Here is an 8,097-nt window from a genome sequence, read left to right on the forward strand (position 1 = left end):
ATCCTCTTCCCCTCACTGAGGCGGAGGATCAGAATGAGGAACTATAGAAACAAACAATCCACTCTTTACCAATGCTGGAGACATTAAAAGTACAGTGGTTGAACATTTGCCTAAGGTAAATTTTTATTACTGTGAATAAAACCCTTCTAGAGAGAAAAAAAATGATGAAAAGAAAGAGAAGTTGAACAAGCCTTTATTGGAGGAAACTGTCCTGTTTAGGAATTACCCTTGATATCCCAAAAATTCTTTTTATATATATATTTTTTATTGTAATTAATAAAAGGGTTACATGATATTTGCCAGATAGAAGGTGCATTAATTCACATACATTGATACCCTTTCACATGTCTTGGTACCCATTACCCTCCCCCCACCCACCACCCACTCCCCGTATTGGTTTTCCCCCTTCCCTATCAAGTTTCAGATAACCAAATACAAATAAATTCAATATATCAGATAACAAAGTGAGATACTGTAACAATATGAAAAAAAAGCCAAGATTCAGGCACTGGTGGCTCGTACCTGTAATCGTAGCTACTGAGAAAGCTGAGAGGTGAGGATCAAATTTTGAAGCCAGTCAAGGCAAACCAACCCTGGAGACTCTTACCTCCAATTAACCAGCAAAAAAGAAAAACCAAAAAACAAAACCAAAGATGTGACTCTACTTGTAGAACTCCAGCCTTGAGTTCTCTCTCTCTCTCTCTCTTTCTCTCTCTCTCTCTCTCTCTCTCTCTTTCTTTCTCTCTCTCTCACTCTCTTTCTCTCTCTTTCTCTCTGTCTCTCTCTCTCTGTCTTGCTTGCTCTCTCTCTGAAATACACACACACCACACCACACCACACCACACCAACTAGAACTACAGAAAGACAGAGAGACACACAATAGTTCCCAAATTTATTTGACCACAGAATTATATTAAACAATTTCTTTTTTTCATATATTTTTATTGTAATTAATAGAAAGGTTACATGGTATTTGCCAGATAATATTAAATAATTTCTATTTGTTAGAGATTGTTCTAGATTGACTTACATCTTTCAAAAATGAAGTTCTAACTCCCGAGTGCCTCTGAATAAGACAGATTGAAAATAGGACCCCGTTAGATATCAGCAGTACAGTGAAATGAGGCCCTCCAGGAGCAGATGAATACTACATCCAATCCGACTATTCTTAGAAGAAAAGGAGAGACACGACAAGAGAAAACAGTTGTGTGATAACAGAGGCAACCTTGTGGTTATGAGGTTACAAGTCAAGGATACCAGCTTAACCCTGAGGCTGGAAAAGGCCAGCAAGATTCCCTTTAGAGTCTTGTAGAGAGTGGAGTTCTATTCACTTGTGCTCTTTAGAGCTCTAAGACAATAATTTTCCTTTGTTTTAAGCCACTTACTTGGTGGTACTTAGTTTTAGCGGCCCTTCGAAACAAATTTTATTTTGTAAAGCTAGTATTCTATAGCATAAACTTGAAGAACTATTACTCTGACCATGTGCAAATGGGAACTTTACTTCATCTTTGTGTGGCTAAGATTTCTAGATGATAACAATTATCCAATAGGATCACTGTGGGAACGGAGCGTGTTAGTGCTTACACCATGGTCTGGAATGACTCCTGCTAAGGGTTATTTCTCATCTTCAAAGCAGGTGTCCTAGGGCTGATCCTTCTCAATGACAACTTCCACAGATATTATAGGATCTAGTCTACAGAAGTAATCAGAAGACTACATTACTGAGACCATACACTGCCTTTTAGTTGCAAGGAAGAGAAAACCAACTTGTGGTAAGAAAGGCAAATAGGATTTCACTGGAAAAGAATAGAATGGCTTACAAACTTGGAGGAAAAGGAGACTTGGGTTTGTAGATGGAAAGAACAAGCAGCTTTGGTATTTCAGGAAGCAAGATCTAATTGACTCCTGAGACACCAAGATGAAACTCAGAGGTTTTCGGTCACAGATCTCAGGCCTCTGTGGCCCTTGTTCTTCCAGCCATATTTCTATTTTTATATCATTTATTCTTAATTTAGATTACATAAAATTATAGATGGTTTGTCATCTATTTCCCCATTGCATCAAAAAAGAAATTGTGAGAAAGGTCAAAGTGCAAGAATCTGTCTTTGAGGGCTCTGGAACACAGCAAAAACAATGACAGGAATGATACATTTGAACAATTGTATGGGGTTTGTACAGGCTGTGGGAAACTGTGCTCATAAGTTTCACGTCTCATTTCATGGTTAAAGTTACCTCCTTTTATTTAACTAACCAGCTGACCTCTGACTTGCAATGTTCTCTCCCTTTGTCTTAGCATGGTCGGAAGGCTTGAAAGAACCTTTGCACAGAATGTTGACTAGATGGTGGTTTTTGATGCCCAAGGTGTGAAGTCTCTGCCTCTGTTAAGAAATTTTCATGTTGAGAAACACAGTAGTGAGTGCTTCACTGTGCAGGACCTGCAATCAATGCACAAGTAAAGAAAGGACCATATGACTCGGTTGAACAGCTGTTGGATTCCATGTTGCCACTCCTACCGCTTTTGCCACAGGTCATCATACCTGCTTAGCATCACCTAGTGGTCTGTAGGGGAACTGCATAAATCAATGTTCTTCCTGACATCAGAGCCAAATATCAGATCTCATTCCCAGAATAGATCATTAGAACTTCTTTCAGTATCTTTCTTGCATGTGTACATCCAGGCTTCTTAGTCTAGATATCCTTTTTTTAGATTCTCCCAGAGTGATAATCCTAGAACCATTCTTGTAGGTCAGCTTAAGACTTAGGAATAAGCAGCAAAAGATAACTGTGTCTAATGTAAAACTATGTAGTATTACAGAAAACCGTTCTAGGTTTATTAGCTTTTATGAGGTTTGCTTCTTGGATTTGTATCTGGGTGTGTGTCTGTGTGTGTGTGTGTGTGTGTGTGTGTGTGTGTGTGTGTGTGTGTGTGTGTGTGTGTGTATTCTGGTCCTGGGATTTGAATACAGGGCCTGGGCATTTGTGTTCATAGAAATGTACCACAGCTCCACTTCAGGCTTCTTGGTGATTAAATGGAGATAAGAGTCTCTTGGACTTTCCTGCCTGAACTGGCTTTGAACCATGATCCTCAGATCTCAGCCTTCTGGGCAGCTAAGATTACAGGCATGGTAGTAGACTCTAGGAGTTACTCTACAACTCTCATTTGTACATCACTAGGAACAATGCGAATAATTATTACAAGAATCGAAACTTGGTTCAATAGACTCAACCTTACTCTCCTCTTGGATCTCCACATCCCATGGAAAAAGCCAGCTTTGTGTCACTTAATAAGTGGATCTCAATATTCCTTTACTTTGTGTAAATTTGTCTTCAGCGTCTCCTTTGAACACATCATGGCATTTGTCTGGCTCTCTCTCTTCATGAGTTAAATAAACTTTCATTTATTCTGAGGGTAAAAGGGTTAACTCAGGATCTTGTGCTTGCTAGGCAGGTGTTCTACCACTTGACCTATTCCCCTAGATCATGTTTTAGTTATTTTTCAGATAGAGTCTCATGCTTTTGCTCAGCTTGAGGCTGAGTATGGTGGCTTTGTGTTTATGACCACAGCTACTCAGGAAGTCTCCACCTCCTGAGTACCATCGGGAGAACGGTCATTTGAAACCAGCTCGAGCTAAAAATGTTCTCAAAACCTTATCTCAGCAGCATCAGAGTCTGGGCATGATGACACATGACTATTATTCCAACTACACTGGAAGTGTAAATAGGATCATGGTTTTAGCTCAGACAGCCTGAACAAAAAGTGAGAAACTGCCCCAAAAATAACCAGAGCGAAAAGGGACCAAAGTGTGGTTCAAGGGTAGGGCATGTACCTACACAAACAAAACCTTGATTTCAAACCCAAGTACTGGGGGTAAAAAAAAGATAAAATATTTACTGTCCATTAGACTTGGAATTTTTTTCATAGTAGAAAAACTCAAAGGCATTTCCATATACTGTTAGAGAGTAAAAATATCTTTACAGAACAATGTGCTAGTAACATCCAAAATTTGAAATGTATGCTAAGCCTTTCCAGCTATGCCCCAGGGGTCCTCTCCCTGTCACACAGCTCATCTCAGCTGGGATGCCTTCATCCTTCTAAAAGATGTCCTGTCATTTTCCACCATTGCACTGGGGTCTCTGTTTAAATGTAATATTCCTTTTCAAAATATATCATGCCATGAATCACTCATATTCTTCAATAAATAAGCACACTTATCTGCTTAACAGTCAAATTTAGTACTTTTTCAGTGGCAATAAAGATCCTCCTAGCCTTAAGGTCCTCTCAACTCTATCACTGTAGCCCAAAAGTCAATGCGTTAGACAGTGTACAGTGTAAGATGGTGATAGACTGGAAAGGTTCATTTTGGCTCCCACTTTAGGAAGGAAGTTCCAGTCTATGGTTGGCTGTATTTCTTTGGGATCCTAGGCAGAGCATATAGCGAGGAAACACTTACCTCCTTGCCCTTTAGATCCATGCTTCAGTGGCCATAGGTCCACTAAGCCCCAATCACATCCTAAAGGTCCCATCACTTCCCAATTATGCAGCCTGAGGAGCAAGGTTTTAACACATGGAACTCGATGGGGGGAAAAGGGGGACTTTAAAAGTTCAAACTATATCAGCCTCTGAAATAACAGATGATGGATGAGTGTATCTGGATTCCAGAAGAACATTATTTCTGGGCACTGAAAGTGAATTTCATATCATTTTCGTGAGGAATGAAGTATTCTCTTTTAACTATTAAAAGTATGAGTGATATTCTTAGTTTGCAAGACATATAAAAGCAGGTGTCCAGCTGGATTTAGCCCATGGGCTATAGCATACTGGCCCTTACTCCAGATTCAACAAAAGGGTGTAGAAAATCTATGTGCCAGTGATCACATATAGAGATTCCTTTCTTGAATACTTGTTTGTTAAATATGACATTGAAATATGATGTAAAAATCAATATTAATAAAATCTTTCAAAAAAAGGTGTAGAAAAAAACTCTTTACTCACAACAGCAGATGGCAACAGAAAAATCCTCAACAGAATTATTTGCTCTATCTTCTAGGGTTTGCATTATTATGTGACAAACACAATAGATTCCCTTCTTTTTATTTATTTATTTTTTTGTCAGTCATGGGAATTAAACTCTGGGCCTGAGTGCTGTCCCTGAGCTCTTCAACTCAAGGCTACCTCCGTATCCCTTGAGCCACAGGAACATTTCTGGTTTTCTGGTGGTTAATAGGAGATAACAGTCTCAAGGACCTTAGTGCCTGGCTGGCTTTGAACCTCGATTGTCAGGTCTCAGTCTCCTGAGTAGCTAGGATTACAGGCGTGAGCCACTGTGCCCGGCCAGATTCCCTTCTTATCACTTCAGGAAAGCTCTTTGATCCCTTAGAGACTGAAATAATTCTAATCATACTTATACTTTTATCAGCAAATTTTTCAGATTATCAAAATCCAATGATTTTGTAACTTTTCAAGCAGTCCAGAAATAAAGAGCATAAACAAGGAAATAAATAATCAAAATAAGGAAATAATACCCTCTACTAAAACTGGAAACTTTATCAACAAGGTTGTCTCATCACATCAGAGAAAGATGTGAAGAGTCAGAATCACCTCCATTCCTGGACGGATTCTAGAAGAATATCTTGCAAGATGCCCACAAACTGGTAGCACAACACTAAAGGTTTCCAGATGTGGGGAGGGCAGGGAGAGAGGCAGCAGGTCCTTCACTATTCATGTTGATCACTTTTATGTGGTTGAACTCTTCATTCTATATATCCACGCAGCAATATATTTTTATTTCGTAAACATTTTTGTTAGTAATTAACCCAGACTTGAACATGGTAGAAATGTAAGTTTATCCCACTATTTCAGAGAGCAACTAGATAATATAAACTGAATGCCCTAAAAACACAAGTCCAGCCAGGCACCAGTAGTTGATACCTTTAATCCTAGTTACCCAGGAGACTGAGATCTGAGGGTTTCCATTCAGAGCCAACTCAGGCAAACAATCTAAGAGACTCTTATCTCCAGTTAGCTAGCAAAAGGCCATGATAGATTTGTGCCTCAGGTGCTACATCACCAGCAGTGAGCAAAAGAACACAAAGGGAGAGCATAATATCACTGAGTTCAAGCCACACTACCAGCAAACACAAGCTCTATCACTTATGAGTCATTATTGTTTCCTAAGGAAAAATATTACAGCATAAAAAGGCATGAAACATCCACTGCAGCATAGTTTCCAGTTAAAGATGTGCACGAATGAAAAGCTATTAAAATGAATTATAAAATACATATAGAATAAAATAAATCATACAATAGATTTGGGGAGTGAGGAGTAGAGCATGAATCAGTCAGAGATTCCCTGTGCTAATTTATGGATAACGTTTTACTTCTCTGATTAAAAAAAAAAAAGGTGTCTCTAGCCTTCTAATAATCTGGATGCTGTGGCATAAACAATCTAGTGTTTCAGCAAGAGTATGTTTAGCAGTAGTCCATCAACACTTCCCAGGTGACACGTACATATTGCTGGTAAAAGTTTTAACAGACTTGTACAAATGCCACAATGCCCCCTCCTTTGATGGAGCAATAACACCCTGAAGATTGGCTCCGAACACTGCTTATGGAGCTTGGCCCAAATGTCAGGGCCATCACCTGAGTTCTCCAAGAGGGACTTAGGCTCTCAGTACCAACCTCAACCTCAACACCCAGGCATCAGGCATGTGAAGCTGGGTGCGGCACACCCCAGTGGGTTTCACCCATCTCAAGTCTCTACCAGGGCCACCTCAGAGAATTTTAAGCAAAGAAAACCTATGGTGACCAATAAGGCTGTGTCTGAGTCCACACAAGTCATCTCCAAAATCTCCAGAGTTCACAGGGAACATTGAAGGGGATCAGAGCTGGAAAAATGCCTCAGAGATTTTCCCTGAGATCTGCAGGGCTGGGGTCACACTGGTTCTATAGCTGCATCCTGGTCACTCAATACCAAGGGTACGTTCAACCATCAACTTGTTTGGACAAGTTCTTTCCTAAAATGGGATTCTTAAAATACAGCTGCTTGGAGTTCCAGTTGTCACCATCCTTCTTACATTTCCTATTCACCTCCAGATGAGCTAAGTGGTATTAAGTGTAGCTGAGGTCACTGAAAAGATTTCTAAATAAGCTATTTTAAAAGTGACTGACATCATCAACTCAGAGCTGGTATTCCTGGGTCAGCATCTCCTCCTTCTTCTCCTCCTCCCTGCAGCAGCCATGTTCACAATTTGCTCATGGCTACCTGACTGCTAAAGACACAGAACTTGGTGTGGCATTCCAGCTTCAGATCTCATCCCCCTCATGCCATCTGCCTTCTGAGGAAAGTGGAGGGTGTTGCGTCCCAACAGAATTCAAACCCAGTGAAACACCAGCTCACCGTTTGGTTCAGAAAATAATTGGCATGCTGAGATTTAGAAATGACACAGATATGTTTCATCCTGATTCAAAGACACTTTCACACTCCAGAGACCCAGACAGGTGGATCGCAAGTCTGAAGCCAGCATGGATTACAGAACAACAATCTGACTCAAAAAAAAAAAAAAGCCAAAGACTGAGAGTGTGGCTCAAGTAGTAGAGCATTTGCCAGCACAGCACACCCAAGGTCCTGAGTTCACACTTCAGTATCAAACTTCCATATATAGGGGGAAAGGTGACATTTTGATTTGTGTAGCTCATCATATAACATTGGAATAGAACTTCTAAATTTTTATCCCATACCTAGATTCCAGAATTCCAATGAAACACCTCACATTGTGTGTGTATCCTTTGAGTCATTTGGTTTGCTCAGCCCCTGGTTTCCAGGTCATGCAGAACAGCCACAAAGGAAAAGACAAGGCCACCTCCAGGCTGTCCTGATGGGTAGTAGCTAAGAGAAATGAACCATTCATTTTGTTCTTTACATTACTTACATTACTCTCTTCCACCTCAAAAGAGCCACTTTTCTACAGGGTCATAAAGCTTTCTTTAGACTTGATTGTTAAGAGAAATGCTATATAGCTTTACATGGAAGACACTGAATCAAATATCCCTATAATAAGTGCAGGCTTAGATTTTTATATCGAAACTTCTTCTTCTGG

Source organism: Megascapheus bottae, chromosome 7, assembly GCF_031878675.1.
Source record: "Megascapheus bottae isolate mThoBot1 chromosome 7, mThoBot2.hap1, whole genome shotgun sequence".
Classification (NCBI taxonomy): Eukaryota; Metazoa; Chordata; class Mammalia; order Rodentia; family Geomyidae; genus Megascapheus; species Megascapheus bottae.